Here is a 16990-nt window from a genome sequence, read left to right as displayed (position 1 = left end):
AAAATTGTTTTTAGGGTCTTGACAACGAGTGTCCTGGGGAACTCTTTAAGCATGTTAAATTAAGTAATTTTATTTTTTTAATATGTTAAAATTTTCAATTTCTAATACTTCCTCCGTTTCACGGTGAGTGTCAATTTAGCTAAAAAAATTTGTTTCAAAATGAATGTCACTTTACATTTTCAATACAACTTTAATTTTTTTCTCCCAACTTTACCGTCAATAAATACTCCAACACCTCAATGAATGTTTGTCTTTTTCTTGAGCATTTTAGTAAAGAGAAACTCTCAATACAACTTTAATTTTCAATACCCTCAATGAATGTTTGTCTTTTTTTTTTGAGCATTTTAGTAAAGAGAAACTCTTGGTTGGGCACAAACCCAACACCTCAATTTTGGGCACACACACAAAAGCAAGAAAAAATTAAAAGAAAGTAAAATTATAATATATCAATTGATGTGACTAAATACTTTTTATTTAATTTAAAGTAAAAATTAGTTTTATGTGAATATGTGCCCAACCAAGACTTTCTCGTAAAGAGAAAGTGATATATCTAATGATTATTTCATTTCAGTCTTTAATTTATATGCAATTGGCTAAAGCGACGTTCATTTTAAAACGGAGGGAGTACACTGATTACACAAACTTTCATAAAAATTTACTCTTTAACGAGTACCCGGGGCACTACAATACCAAAGACCTGGTTCATTGTTTCAGACTAAAAATTGTTTTTTATTTCAAGGACTAAATTGAGTCTCCAAATTTTTATTTAAGAACTAACCTGAATGAAACTTCACTCTCAAGAATTCTGCTCTTTACCCAAACAGTTCTGCTCATTCCCAAAGTAAAAGTTCAAAATGCCCCTACGCAACTTAAGTTGCGCTAGTGTATTCTGAGCTTATGTTAAGTTGTGGTGATACACTAGCGCAACTTAACATGAGCTCAGAATACACTAGCGCAACTTAACATGCGCTAGTGTATTTCTGTTCAGAATACACTAGCGCAACTTAACTTGAGCTCAGAATACACTAGCGCAACTTAAGTTGCGCAGCGCAACTTAACATGCGCTAGTGTATTTCTGTTTTATTACTCATAATACACCAGCGCAACTTAAGTTGCGTAGGGGCATTTTGGACTTTTACTTTGAGAATGAGCAGAACCGTCCGGGTAAAGAGCAGAATTCCACTCTCAATCTTAGTTTCCACTTCAAACTCAACTCAGCCCCAATCAATTTTATAAAATCAATTTAATTCAATACAAAATAAGACCACCACAAGCCATACAAGAAAACGTGTTTCAGAAATGCTTGGGCTTGTTTTGAATGTGTTTGTACTTCAGCTTCAACAAATTGTGTCTGAAACTTGACCATAACTTTCAATATCTTAGTTTCTATTTGTAATAACTTTTCTCAACCCAAATTACTTTTATTTTCCCTGATTGATTGATATAAATGTCATTCTAGAACTGTCGCTCCATTTTATTGACTATAAGTGATTGATATAAATGTATTAACTTTTATGAATTCTTTTATTTTACAAATGAGGATGCTGATACATCTTAAATTTTTTTAATCAGAATAATTTCATTATGCTCTATGCAGCTAAGAAAAGGAAAAGTAGAGTTGTGAACTCAGAATCCAGCTCACATGAGACTGATGCAACTCCTTCAGATCTTGTTTCAGATGATGAACATGGAGAGCAGCTTGTTAGGCCTCAAGAGAATGTTTTGAAGGAAAAAGAAAGCATGTTCTTCAAAGGAAGAAGGGATCAAATTGAAGCTGAGAGCAGCTTGTTACTGCTCAAGAGAATGGTTTGAAAGAGAAAACAGAATGTTCAATGATTGGAAATGAAAGATCAAATTAAAAATGGTGAATGCAATAGAAGAGCAACCATATTCAAAGATGTCTATTTTAACAATCAAGAGCATGTAGTCATGTGTACTTGTGTAGCATTAGTACTGTTACGTAAATGAAATTTGATGTCATTCTTTTCGGGGGATAAATAGTGATAATAGCATCGTTTAAAAACCGGACACAGTCAAACCAGAACTGGAGTGGTAACTGGTCCAGTCTAGCTGTTGAATTGGACATGTAATGAAACTGCCTTAAATCTGTCTAGAGTGAGTTAACCATTCTAAAACCAAAACCAAAATGTTGCGGAACATAAAATTAGAGGCATTCTTAAAGCAACTAAACCACATATTAGAGTGAGCTATTGATCATTACTTTGTAATCAATAATAGCAGGATGTAACCAAACATCATCAAGACGATTTCCAGCCACAGTGTCGGTAATAAATATACTATGAAACTCTAACTCAAACTGATCTTCCTTCACACTCCTTTAAATTTGGACAATTGAGAAGGGCAAAGATTGTATAAGATTCTTTTCCAACCTGAAATAGAAGAAATCATGGGTGTGTGTCAATCATCAATCTACAACAGCCCCAACAAAATTAGTACCAAAGAAAAGACATGAGAACCTCTATAGCACCGACATTTATGACCAAAGTTGCGTCCAGTGTTCAACAATGTGATTACATTCAATTAATAATTCATTTCCTTAAATATTATTAGTGTCGATGTGTTAGTATCATATCAAGGGTTTGTGTCTGTTTCGGTGCATCGAAGATGAGAACATAAAAAGGTATGACAGACAACGGCAGAATCCAAACAGCGAAATAACATACTTGAGTGTTTTTCGTGTTGCAGACCAAGATCATGTATTTTCATCAGTGGATATATAGTTATCACTTATCAGATATTTAACAAGCATAAATGTAAAAAATAGAACATTAACTTCATCGTTAAGTTTCATATTCATCTTTTGAATACTAACTCGGACAATTATTCTGAATTTATTCCAAACTTTAATGTCTCTTTGGACTATAAAATTTGAGTGTAAATACTTTAGTCCTATACAAAATCAGGGAAAATATTATATAAAAAAAAAAAAAAAAACCAAAAGCAATAACATATAGACAAACGAGTGGTCACCAAAGCACTATGTCATAGATCCGTATTTGAAATTTTCATTTATCTGCTGAAAAACCCTAAAGCCAAACAATTTTATACAGGAATATGAAGTTGCAAAAGAAGCATACGCTTCTAAATAGCCATGTAATATGGTCACTTTCTTTTGAAAAACAGAGAAGATCAATGCTCAAGTTACATGTGAATATGAACATGTTTTTACATAGCAAATTTAAGCCTCTGGAAAATTTAAAATACAAGAGAAAGAAAGATTATGAAGCCAAGAAATAACGATAATCCTGTTAATTTTTCATGATTTTTCATTCTTTACAATTAGATATTTTAAAGAGGAAGAAACAAAGAGAATCCTGCCAAAGTTTATATGTACCCCAACAATAGTAGTGGATAAGTTAGAAAGTTACCATTACCACATTTCATTACATTAGGTTTTTCAAGTATAACGACTAGTTGATCCTCTCAACCAAGTGATATGCACAGCTGAATCAAATTGCTTCCTCCTGATAAGATTCTCAACAAAATCTGTGAGATGCAAAACAATTTCACTTCATCAAAACAGACATTAAATAGGCTCTAGCTAACGCTGATTGGACTGAATATTCAAACTTTGTCAAACCATTTAAAAAATGGAAGAGACACATAAAAAAAGAGAGATCAATTTCAATTCTATTTCATTTTCCAAGCATCAACACCAAGATGTCAATTTTCTCTTGCCAATTACACGAGTTAAATTTCGTACCAACAGCTAATATCTCATAGCATCTTCGAATATATCCTGCATAGTTTTTACTTATCATCTAAAGGTATCTGGCTTTAGCAAATTTAAACAAGAGTTGTCTTATTTCTCAAAAGGATTCACTTCACCCATTTCTTTTACTTTTTCCAGAGACTAGCAACTTTAGATAAGAAAGGCAGGGAAAAAAAACAATAGATATAGATATCAAACAACCATAATATCATTTGAAATTAAAAGGAAAAAAAAACTAATCACATGAGGAAATAACAGAAGTATGAACCAGAATCTTATAACACCATTATACCAAGATAAATTCAAAAAGAAATTTACAGAAAAACTTGGGATACATTAGCTATATATTTTCCATTTTGGCTCCACTTGTGTTCAATTCAATGTACCGCTTAAGAATTCATAATCCATTATCAACCTCTACAAGGGCATTCCAGGAGCAATGAGACACATTAAATGGCTCCAAGTTCATCCAAATAACCAGATACCAACTTCAGAAAACAAATGTTAAACACTTGTATAAACCATATTTGAAACACGGTTCTAAGATTCAAAATTCTCAAAATAGAATATTAAATTTGAACCTATTCAAGAACATTCGTACATGCACACAAATATGTTGTATATAATTTTTTTCTCAAGCATTGATAGCCATCAACCAAAAACATCATAAGAATGCAAAAATGCAAGTGAGTTACACATGTAATCAACATTCTATCAATTCCTATAAGTTCACAGTTTGCACTGATTTCAAACAAGAATATAACATGCCCAATCATAGAGACAAAAAGAGGAGACCGATGACTGACCAAAGCATGTCTAAATTATCATACCAGAAACTTTATTTGCAAAACCCAGGGTCCGAAATAGTTTCACAGCTGTCTTGTGCTGAGCAACAAATGCAAAAAGCTCCAAGACTTCATCTTCATCGAAAGAAGTAAGCAATCCATAAATCGACAAAACCAGTAGAAAACCAAGAACCACCAAAGAATTTTCAGTATTTTCTTTTATTTTAGCTTTCAAATCATGTGCCAGTTTCAATGCTTCTTCTCTTACACAAGGTTTAATCTTCGGTGAGATTCTCAGCAGTTGTTCTAGCAGAAAGACGCAGCTACCATCAATAATCACAGCATGGTCTCCGTTCTTACACCGTGGAATAATTGGGTTCTGTATTATATCCAAAACAATTTTTGCTGGATCTGATGATTCTAGCAAATTATCTAGAATGTCACTTTTATCACTTGGGAGCAACTGCAAACATGTTCCATCAATGGTAGGGCTAAGTTCATCATCCATGTAAGATGTAGCTGCATATTTAGATATCAGATATTTAAGCTCCCTCATACATGTAGATCAGGTTATTAAAGATATCAACATCATTAAAAGAAACGGTTGAACAGAACTTTCTAATCTAGACGAATAAAAACATTTACCTGATTCTATTTCCTCATCAAAATATTTTATTAATGGTTCATATTGTTTCTCTGTCAAATCATGCTCCTTCGATTGTCCATCATGTTTATTTAGCTTTGACTCTGGATCCTTGGCTTCTTCTTCAACCTGCTTCTCTTTTAAGTTGAGCTCCTTCATGAACTTATTCTCTTTTGACTGGAGCTCTTTCCACCGTTCTTCTAATTGCTTCTCTTTTGATTTGAAGTCCTCAACATGGATTCAAATTGCTTCTTTTTTGATTTAAGCTCCTTAACCCGACCTTTGAATTCCTCCTTCTCTTTTTTAAACTTCATCACTAGACCGTTGAATTCCTTTTCCATTGATTCGAGCTCCATCAGTCGGCTCTCGAAATGCTTCTTTTCTGATTCCAGCTTCTTCACCCGGCCTTCAAATTCATCCTCTTTTGATTCAAACCCCTTCACTCGGCCATCAAGTTGTTTCTCTTTAGAGTCGAGTTCCTTAATCCGGCTTTCAAAATGCTTCTGTTTTGATACCAAATCATTCACCAGCTCCTTTGCTTGGCTTTCAAATTCCTTCTGTTTTGAAATGTTATTCATGACTTCACGAAGTTCCAACTCTTTTGTCTTGAGTTCTTGCTTGCGCTCTCCAATCAAGTCCTCCATCAAATAGAGCTGCCCTTCCTTTGCTACAAAATCCTTGACACATTCTTCAATTTTCCCCTGCATTTTCTTGCAAGCTTCGTTAATTCTTCCAACACAACTAATTTCCTTTTTCTTATTTTCAAGCTCTTTGGAGCGTTCCTCAATATTTCTCTTTACCGACTGCAGTCTCTTCTCTTCTACTTGCCTTTTCCTTTTGCATTCATCAATTGATTTTTCCACAACTGCAAGCTCTTTCTTCATCAAGGAAATTGATTTATCAGTTGACATTGCTGACACTTTAATTCTGGAGGAAATAGGAACATCATCATCGTCGTCGTCATTATCATCATACGATGACTGTAACACCCCGTTTTCCCAACATAAAAATTTCATTTAAAATCAGAGTATTTTGATCACAACGGAATGTCACATACTTCATTTAAATCATAAAATGGATAATAATAATAATCCTTCAAATTCAACATCATGAAAAATCTTAAACTATTGCAGCGGAAATTAGTTCAACGTTTAAAAGTCTTGGCACGCAGGCCTTATTGAAAAATCTCATAAATTAGTTCATAAAAGAGACACGTAAGGAATAGAAGTAAATGCAAGCCCCCATCCCGTTACGTATCAGAGCACCTAGACACCAACTGAGAGTCCACTCATGAACGCCTCTAATCTTTATTACCTGCACATTACCCACGGTCGAGGTAACATATACGCAGAAGGGGTGAGATTTCATAATCAATACATTAAGCATATAATCCAATAAAATGCATTTAACAACTTAAACATTAATAACATATCAACAATTAACAATTGGCATATTTTTCATTACATAACAAATACGATCATCAAATACCATTACTAATTTTCATCACAAATCATAATCAACTTAACACTCAACTTGACGACACAACTCATCCTTGACCATGCAACTCTATCAACTCAACAACAACCTAACAACACGACTCATCCTTGACCATGCAACTCTATCAACTCGACAACAACTCGACAACTTAGACATCATGAACTTCTTGATATGCAAATGCATGTGGTACCAATCAGCAACAAAATGAGCATAATAGGCTCTTCAACGTGTGAGCACAAAGGCTGCCGGGCCTAAAGCCCCCAACTTTAATGAGCACAAAGGCTGCCGGGCCTAAAGCCCCCAACTTTAATGAGCACAAAGGCTGCCGGGCCTAAAGCCCCCAACTTTAATGAGCACAAAGGCTGCCGGGCCTAAAGCCCCCAACTTTAATGAGCACAAAGGCTATCGGGCCTAAAGCCCCCAACTTTAATGAGTATGCAATGAACTCAACTCCCAACAACTTAGACAACGACGTGTACAACTCATATGACTCATAATGGACAACTTCTTAAATTCCAACAACATAGACCGACTCCTGCAACCTCAAGACACTAACAGTCGACAACAGAAAACAGCAACAACATACAACAATTAACAACGCTTGAATGTGTTATCATTCACGTAAAGAATTAATTACATCAATATAAATATCATAAAACATCATTATAGCATTCATGCAGCAACACTTCTAATTTCAGTCACCATAACAGACTTCTGGAGCTTATGAAAGCATCCTAAACAGCTCTCTAACTTACTTCTAAGGTCATCTCAAGACTACACGTGCGAAAGGATCGCATCGGGACAATTTTGGGCAACTAACAGCCTAACTCGCAGTGGCGAGTAACTTCACTCGCAATGGCGAGCAAAGTGTGCATTCTGGGTGCCTACGTATTTACTCGCAGTGGCGAGTTATTCTGCTCGCAGTTGCGAGCTCACAGGTCACTCGCAGTTGCGAGTTGTGTTGCTCGCAGTTGCGAGTTCTGGGTTCTAGCTCGCAGATGCGAGTGTTCTTGCTCGCAGGTGCGAGCGATGAATGTCAGTACGGCCAGAAACCTAAAAATCACAACTTTTCACCTATATTCACGATTCCTTAATCCAAATAGCATCTAATTATCATCTTAAGTCATATCTAAGGTCTGTACACTAATTTTGCATCAATCTAACATCTGTTCTTGATTCATTCATCAAAATTGATCCTAAACCTAATTCCCAATTCTCACCAAAACTTAACCTAATCATGCTAAATTCATCCTATAGAATTATACCCTTAATAATATTGAAAATTAGTCTCACCCTTACCTTGTAATTGCAGAATCGATAGCCTCTCCCTCTGGTTCTCCTCTTCTGACTTTTCTCCCTTTTCTCCAAAAGCGTTTCACGTAAAAACGTTTCCCACTTATGTCTGTATTATTTATTTACTCTTATTACTCATCTCACCTATAAACTTACTCCTTCCACCTCACAGCCCAACTTCTAATATTTTTATTTTATTTCTAATATCTTATTTTATTTAATAATAAAATAAGTCACACCAACATAACAACTTCACAACATCATATACTCCACATAATTTCTTCATAAATCGTATAACTTACTCAAATCATAAATCACATAAATTACTCAAATTATAAATCATATAAGCATATATTTATAAATATATTCTAAACTTCATTGAATTAATTAAATAGTTAAGACGGGCGTTACAATGACACCTTGGATTTCTTACCCGAACCGCACAAGGAATTGCTGCTATCAAATAGCATCCTCTTAATAGGCAGTGTAGGACAATCCTTTTTCTTAACATGACCATCATATTTATTATTACTGCTTGTTCCCAGATTCGAAAGTTGAGGAAACCTTGCTGACAAAGGAACATCGTCATCTTCAGATTCAGATTCAAAGTCTTCAAGAGAAGCTGAATGCGATGTTTTTATCTTGCACGATGCAATCCGTTTAAATTTGAAGCGTCCTTCATCATCACCTGCACAAAATTTTAACTTGTTATTAAAAGCTTCAAAATCCATCATTCAACTACAGAAACTGGAAAGCCTAAGCAAGAACACCTCAAAATCCTGAGATTAGAAAACATAAACTTCAACTTTTATTTGAAATTTTTTTTTGGACAGTCATTAAACAAGACACTATACATTTCCAGAAGTAAAATCTTAACCAGACCCGGCCATGAGGGGGTGCAAACAGCTCAACAGAGCTGGGCCTCCCTCAGTCATGGGCCTCAATTTTTTTTTAATATCCACTAATACTACTGCCCTCCAATTTCTTTTAATACCCCCAGCCATTTTCTATCCTCTTGTTTTAGCCTTTTAGGCCTATTAGAATTAGGTCCTCTTGCTTTTGGTGTTAGGTGGGGGCTCCTCATGTATACGGTAGTCATTTTCACCTTTGGGTGTACCGCATATATACGCATATATACGACACCTTATATTTATCTTTTAAAAAATATAAATAGAACATTGCTCTTTTAAAAAAAATACGTTTTGATTTTATCACTGGCCTCTTTTCATTCCCAGAGCCGAGCCTCCAGATTCTTAGGGACGGCCCTGATCTTAACCAAACCATAAATAGCTAGAAAATAGACATTTCAACTTCTAATCACACAACAATATCAATCTAAAAAAGTTAAACTATTTCAAGTTTCAACATATAAATACACATTCAGTAACATTGCATGATATTTAATTTATATACAAATAGCATGAAAATATAGAAAAGAATGAAGAAAACGTGAAGCTTACAATAATGCATTCTGTTATCTTCTTCTTCCGGTGAACTAGAGAAAGATAGAGTAACTCAAGAGGAGAAAAATGGAAGAATGAGTCACAGACACGGAGAATTTAGAAGGTTGTTGTTTTTGTTGCCTACGAGGTTGGTTGTGTTGGGTGCGTGGGTCCACAAAACAGAATCCTAAAGGACAAAGGGACAGATACATTTGATCTTTTAACTTTTCATATTCTACTAGTCGAGATACCCGTGCTACAGCACGGGTAGCGCGGCTTCGCCGCGCTGTATGGCCGCGGCTCCGCCGCGTGTCGCATCTCGGTTGCGTTTGGCATAGTGATTTTTTTTTTGTCCATGGTGAAAATATGTAAAGTATTTAAAACATAATAATGTATATATTGATCGGTAGTAATGAAAAATTGTAAAATAATTAAATTTTAATATGAACAAATAAATATTAAATTTTAGTATTGACGATATTAAAAAAACTAATAAATAAAAATAATCATAGTTTTTATTTACTAATATGTTTTAGTGTGAAAATACTAATAAGCATCCCGTGAAAAACATTAATTAATGTATTATATAATATTGTTATCGTAAAATATATTTCATATATAAGCATATGCTAACATATTCCCGTAAAAAAAAAAAAATACAGTGAGATATATTTTTGTTAACTAACACTCATATATATTTTATCAATATATATATATAGTTCTCATTATATTCAAAAAAGAACTAATTTATATTTCTACAAAATAATTTTTTATATAAAAAATTCATTAAAATATTTTTGATTACTAACTTTAATTTATTGATAAGTGATAAGTATGGATCCCGTATAAAACAGTGATGAGTATGGATCCAGTATAAAACAAATGTACATTTATTTAATTAATATATATCATACGATCACATATATTTTATTTTATTTTATTAGTATATAGTTAGCACTATTCATAAATATACACATATATTTTTGTAAAAAAAAATATACATATACAGTCCATACAATTACATATATTTTATTTATATATAGTTCACATTAAATTTAATAAATGAACATAAAATTATATATGCTTGTAAAAATATATATCCTTGCATATATTTGTATTGATATATCTCAAAAAAATATATTAATATTTAATAGGAAAACATATTACATACAAAGATAAATCAAGTTCCTTAAAAAAAAAAATAAGTTATATGACATTTTTTAAGGTGTTAGTTTGTTACGTGAAGTACTATCAAAAAATCGATAAGTGATAAAAAATAATCCCAAATATTTTTTATATGCAAAAATGCGTTAAAATATTTTCAAATACTAATTTTAATTTATTGGTAAATGATAAACCTGGGTCCCGTGTAAAAAACTATACTTATATTTATTTAATTAATGTATATCATACACTCACATATATTTCATTAATATATATGAAATTTCTGAAGGTGTTAGTTTGTTACATGAAGTATTATCAAAAAATCGATAAGTAATAAAAAAAATCTCAAATCTTTTTTATATGTAGAAATTTGTTAAGATATTTTCAAATACTAATTTTAATTTATCGATAAGTGATAGACATGGGTCCCGTGTAAAAAACTATACTTGTATTTATTTAATTAATATATACTGTACACCGAAATATATTTCATTAATATATATATATATATATGAAATTTTTGAAGGTGTTAGTTTGTTACATGAAGTATTATCAAAAAATCGATAAGTAATAAAGAAAAATCTCAAATCTTTTTCATATGTCGAAATCCGTTAAAATATTTTGAAATACTAATTTTAATTTATAGATAAGTGATAAACCTGGGTCCCGTGTAAAAAACTATACTTATTTTATTTAATTAATATATATCGTACACCCACATATATTTCATTAATATATATATATATATATATATATATAAACATGATGTGATAGAGTTAGGGGACCTTGGAGTGTTCTCTATTCAAAGTCTCAGGTTCGGTTCTCCCCGATGTCAATTTTGGTGGGCTAATTTGACTTCTTATATATATATATATATATATATATATATATATATATATATATATATAGTTTATATTGTCATAATCTCTTAAACAAAACATTTCCTTAAATATATTTGTGTTGGTATATCTTAAAACACAATTATTACCGATTAAAAATTTTGTAAACTTTAATTTTTACCGATTATTATGATTAATAATATGATTTTGACTTTTTTAAGAGAAACAATAAAATCATATATAATTTTAATATATATCAAACATGTAATTTAATTGTAAAAAGTATTATTTTTTGAAAGATTAATTTTAAAGTTCTTTGTTAATAGTATATGAAGCTTTTTTGCATAAAAGAAATAGAAAAAAGTTGGAACAAACAAAATTTTATGTAAACATATATGTAATTGGGCTTTTAAAAAAATGTAATTGGGCTCAATGGGTCGACCCATAACCCACCTCTTAGACAAAACCCTAAAAGCAATCCTTCCTCTTCTTTTCTCTTACAGCAGCCGCTAGCCTAGCCTAACACATTCACTCTCTCTGCGTTTTTTCACAACAACATTTTTCATCAAATAACCACCACCTTCTCTCTTCATTTCCGACAATCTCCGCCCACTATACATCAAAATTAAAGCTACAATTCTTTTTCTTTCATTATCCTCTACTAAAGCCACAAAAAATAATGAAAATCAGAGATTCTTTGCCGATAACCACCGATTGGAAATCGCTTCACTGGAGATCGTATTGGAGCTATTTCATCAGTTTCTGTTTACCTTAGCTTCATTGTAAAGATCTGGGGCACTGTTCTCTCTTATTCATTCAAGTCATACATGCAACAATAACAATGAAAAAAATATGTTAGATCTGATTGTATTGTGTTTTTTCCTCTTCTCCATTCTAGCAATCTATTGTGTTATTTCTATTCCTTTGACTTCAGCAATTTTTATGCATTTGATAAAAAAAATAGACTTTCTTCTTCTTCTGATGCATTTTTTTTTTCTTTCTCCTGTCTGTTCCTGCAAAATTCATTCAATATTTTTCTAATCATTTTGAGGAAAATCACTTTTTAATCATAAAAGTCATTAATTTTTTTTATTTATCAACAAATTTCAGAAAAATCACTTTTTATTCATCATTGATAAATAATAAGCAAGGTTATTTTTGGATGAATCTAAAGAAGAATATTTGACAATGACTTTCTCAGTATTTTCTTTTCAGTAATTTGTTTATCTCTTCATCTTTAGTAAAAAGTAAAAAGATCATTATATAAATTGAGGTTGAATGAAAAAAATAAAGTAAACATAACAGAAAATAAATAAATTGTTGCAAGATATGAACTTGTGATGAAGCTGATTTTTTTTTCTTATTATCTATACTGTATTTTTTTTTATCTGTTTATACCTTTTTGGATATGAAAAATCCGTAAAGTTACAGAAGAATATGAAATGATAGTGAAGCTAAAAAAACAAAGGATACCTTCTTGTAGAGTGATACCTTGTGATGCATATTTAGTGAATGATATTTTTTAATTTCTGGCTTCTTCCTGTGTCTTTTGATTTCGACCTATTATGCAGTAAAAAAAATTAGTGGTAAAAAATAAGAGAGAAACAAAAGATAGTTAGAGAAAGAGTTATGATACCAAACAACAACAAAGATATGCAAGAAAAGAAAAGTTGTTAGGAATAGATGAGAAAAGTTGTTAAAAATATATGAATAAGAGCAAAGATGAGAAGTAATAAAATGATTAAATGATAAAGTGGATAGAAAGATGATTATAATGAAAAAGAAAGGGAAATTTGGAGTGAATGAGATTTGAATTTGAAATTCAAATGGACAAAAGTTGTAAGGTTAAAAAGGACAAAAGTAGGAAAAACTTTTCACTTGTATGAAATGATGAATCTGCCCTTCAATGTAGAAGTTGGAATAGTATTGGTTCAGGGGTAGTCTAGTCCGATTTTGGTAAAAAAACCTCACATTGCATCTTGGAACTTGAATATCCAATATTACCCTTTGTAAAAAGTGAAAACAGTTATGAAAGTTTGTTGGAAATAAGGACAGTTAAATAATTTTGGTAGTATATTCTTTTTATATATACTAGTCGAGATACCCGTGCTATAGCACGGGTAGCGCGGCTTCGCCGCGCTGTATGGCCGCGGCTCCGCCGCGTGTTTCTTCTCGACTGCGCTTGCAATAGTGATTTTTTTTCCATGGTGAAAATATGTAAAGTATTTAAAGCATAATAAAGTATATATTGATCGATAGTAATGAAAAATTATAAAATAATTAAATTTTAATATGAACAGAAATATATTAAATTTTAGTATTGACGATATTAAAAAAACTAATAAATAAAAATAATCATAATTTTTATTTACTAATATGTTTTAGTGTGAAAAATACTAATAAGCATCCCGCGAAAAATCATAATTAATGTATTATATAATATTGTAATCGTAAAGCATATGCTAACATATTCTCGTAAAACAAATACAGTGAGATATATTTTTGTTAATATATAGTCCATAATATATATAGTTCTCATTAGATTTCAGAAATAAGAATATACTAATATATTCTCGTAAAACAAACATATACTCATATATATATTTTTATTAATATATAGTCCATACACCCACATATACTTTATTAATATACTTTATTAATAAAACTTAGGCAGTCGCGGTGTTTAAATAGATATATTGAAAAATACTAATTCTTTTTTTAAAGATTAAAAAAAACTAATTAAAACTGATCACTCGTTATAGTTACTAAAATGGGTCCCATGTTACAATTCCCCTAAAAAAAAAATTAATTTTAACCAATTAGTCACATGGGTCCCGTAAAAATATCTATTCTCACATGTATTTTCATTAAAGTAAAAAAAAAAACTCATATACATTTTTATTAATATAGTTCATACACTAACATATATTTTATTAATATATAGTTCCCATTTTTAAAAACAATGTATTTTTATGTTGATGATATTTAAAAACAATAATTTTAACCAATTCCCCTAAAAAAAATTAATTTTAACCAATTACTGACATGGGTCCCGTAAAAATATATATTCTCACATGTATTTTCATTAATATAGTTTATATACTCACAAATATTTTATTAGTTGACGATAAGTTTCACAAATAAATATATACTCACATATTATGGTAAAAAAAATACTCATATACATTTTTATGAATATATAGTTCATACACTATTTTATTAATATATAATTCTTATTTTTAAAAAATAATGTATTTTTATGTTGACGATATTTAAGAACAATAATTTTAGCCAATTTCCCTAAAAAAATTAATTTTAACCAATTATTTTCATTGTCCCATAAAAATACCTATTCTCACATGTATTTTCATTAATATAGTTCATACACTCACATATATTTTATTAGTTCACGTTAAGTTTCATAAATAAACATATACTGGCATATTCCTGTTAAAAAACTACTCATATACATTATTATTAATATATAGTTCACACTCACATATATGTTATTAATATATAGTTCTCATTTTTAAAAACAATGTATTTTGATGTTGATGATATTTAAAAACAATAATTTTAACCAACTCCCCTAAAAAAAAAAAATTCATGGGTCCCGTAAAAATACATATTCTCACATGTATTTTCATTAAATATAGTTTATATACTCATATATTTAATTAGTTCACGTTAAGTTTCATAGATACACATATACTCACATATTCCGCTAAAAAAATACTCATATACATTTTTATGAAAATATATTCATACACTCACTTATATTTTATTAATTGCTAGTTCTCCTTTTAAAAAAACAATGTATTTTTATGTTGACGATATTTAAAAACAATAATTTTAGCCAATTCCCCTAAAAATACCTATTTTCACATGTATTTTCATTAATATAGTTGATAATATATACTCACATATATTTTATTAGTTCACGTTAAGTTTCAGAAATAAACATATACTGACATATTTCCGTAAAAAAACTACTCATATACATTATTATTAATATATAGTTCACACTCACATATATGTTAGTAATTCCTTTAAAAAAAATATATGTTAGTAATATATAGTTCTCATTTTTTGTACCAAAAAAAATATAGTTCTCATTTTTAAAAACAATAATTTTAACCAATTCCCCTAAAAAACAAATTATTCTGATGGGTCCCGTAAAAATACCTATACTCACATGTATTTTAATTAATTTAGTTCATACACTCAGAACGCATTTTTTTTGAAGGCACTCACATATATTTTATTAGTTCACGTTAAGTTTCATAAATAAATCTTGTCAAAAAAAAGTTTCATAAATAAATATATATTGGATAAATATTCCCCAAAAAATACATACTTTCACATATTTTTATTAATATACAGTTCATTTGCATACAACTCACGTTGAATAAACATATATATAATGACATTTTCCCGTAAAAAACATATACTCGCATATATATCATTAATATATAGTTGACATTAAATTTCATTTCATCTTGTCAAAAAAAAAATTAAATTTCATTTCATAAATAAACATATAATGAGAATTTCCAGTGAAAAATATATATACTCATATATATTATATTAATATATATTACATTTTATAAATAAAGACATACTGACATATTGTATGTTCTTTTATAGAAAGAGCAGCAAGAACACTAATTTTGTCCCACAAACAAATCAATTTGTTATCAAATAAAAACAAAATCAATTATTTATGATTTATTTCCATCTTTGACTTTTCAACCCACACATGACATTAAATTTTGTCTTATTCACCATTTATTTTTCGGGAATCTCTCACCCATTCCATTCCATTCCATTATTACTTTTAATTCTATCTTATTCCCCAACTAACATTTTTATGTGTTTGTCTTATCTTATAGTGTGATTGATACCTATAAGAAAATTGTAATAAGAAAACAATATTATGAATATTAGTTTTTAACCTTTAGTGGCAGCAATATCACGTAATGAATGTAACAAAAAAATAAAACTCCCTCCCTCCCAATTTATCTGAGCCCTTGGCTCATTTCACACCGATTAAGAAAAATGTATAAATAAAGGAGAATGTGTAATATATTGTATTGGGAATAATAAAAGTAGTATTATTTTATGTTGTGTTTTGTGTTTTGTGTTTTGTGTTTTGACCTCAAAAAACGTTGTGTTTTGTGTTTTATAGTAGTAATTATTTTATCCATGTATATAAAATTAATATTTTGACACTTATTTCTTGACAACTTCATTTTTTGGGTCTTGTTAACTTGTGCCCTTAGGGCACATGTTAAGCAACCCAAAAATGGAAACATTTTCTTAAATTTTGTGCATTCAATTATTAAAAAGTGAAAAAGTTAAAGTCAAATGCATTAATTACAATAGAATATTTCTATTTTGAATCATTAACTTGTGCCTTGAGGGCACAAGTTAACATTTCCTTTATTTTTTTACATCTTATTCGTAAAAAAACAATGGAGAGATTAAAAAAAAATAGAGAGGATAACAACATCATGTGAGTATTAGAGAGAAAATTGTCAAAAAATGGTTGTCAAAATATCATCCTAATTAATACTACTTTTTTTTAAGGACTA

General features: G+C 30.2%; 1 long non-coding RNA gene and 1 pseudogene across 3 annotated transcripts in view; both read right to left on the bottom strand.

Annotated features, from left to right (window-relative positions):
- Positions 1-9537, bottom strand: part of LOC146950653 (uncharacterized) — a 42117-nt pseudogene extending 32580 nt beyond the window's left edge. Inside the window, exons 1-5 of the transcript XR_015028084.1 lie at positions 9412-9537; positions 8363-8639; positions 7255-7258; positions 5164-6141; positions 4564-5037 (exon numbers count right to left, since the gene is read on the bottom strand). The product of XR_015028084.1 is annotated as an uncharacterized LOC146950653 (transcript). The remainder of the gene's footprint in view (positions 1-4563; positions 5038-5163; positions 6142-7254; positions 7259-8362; positions 8640-9411) is intronic.
- A 2223-nt stretch (positions 9538-11760) lies between these two features.
- LOC146950652 (uncharacterized) lies at positions 11761-13213 on the bottom strand. Of its 2 annotated transcripts, none has more exons than XR_015027644.1 (2): positions 12888-13213; positions 11761-12409 (listed from the first exon to the last, which is right to left on the bottom strand). It is a non-coding gene; the product is annotated as an uncharacterized LOC146950652 (long non-coding RNA). The 2 variants fall into 2 exon arrangements; XR_015027643.1 differs by having other exon boundaries at positions 12870-13204.
- Positions 13214-16990: the final 3777 nt, after the last annotated feature.

The sequence above is a fragment of the Medicago sativa genome, chromosome 2 (assembly GCF_051527215.1).
Source record: "Medicago sativa cultivar Bolivia chromosome 2, Bolivia_mono, whole genome shotgun sequence".
Taxonomy (NCBI): Eukaryota; Viridiplantae; Streptophyta; class Magnoliopsida; order Fabales; family Fabaceae; genus Medicago; species Medicago sativa.
This window is presented reverse-complemented; position numbering and strand designations above follow the sequence as displayed.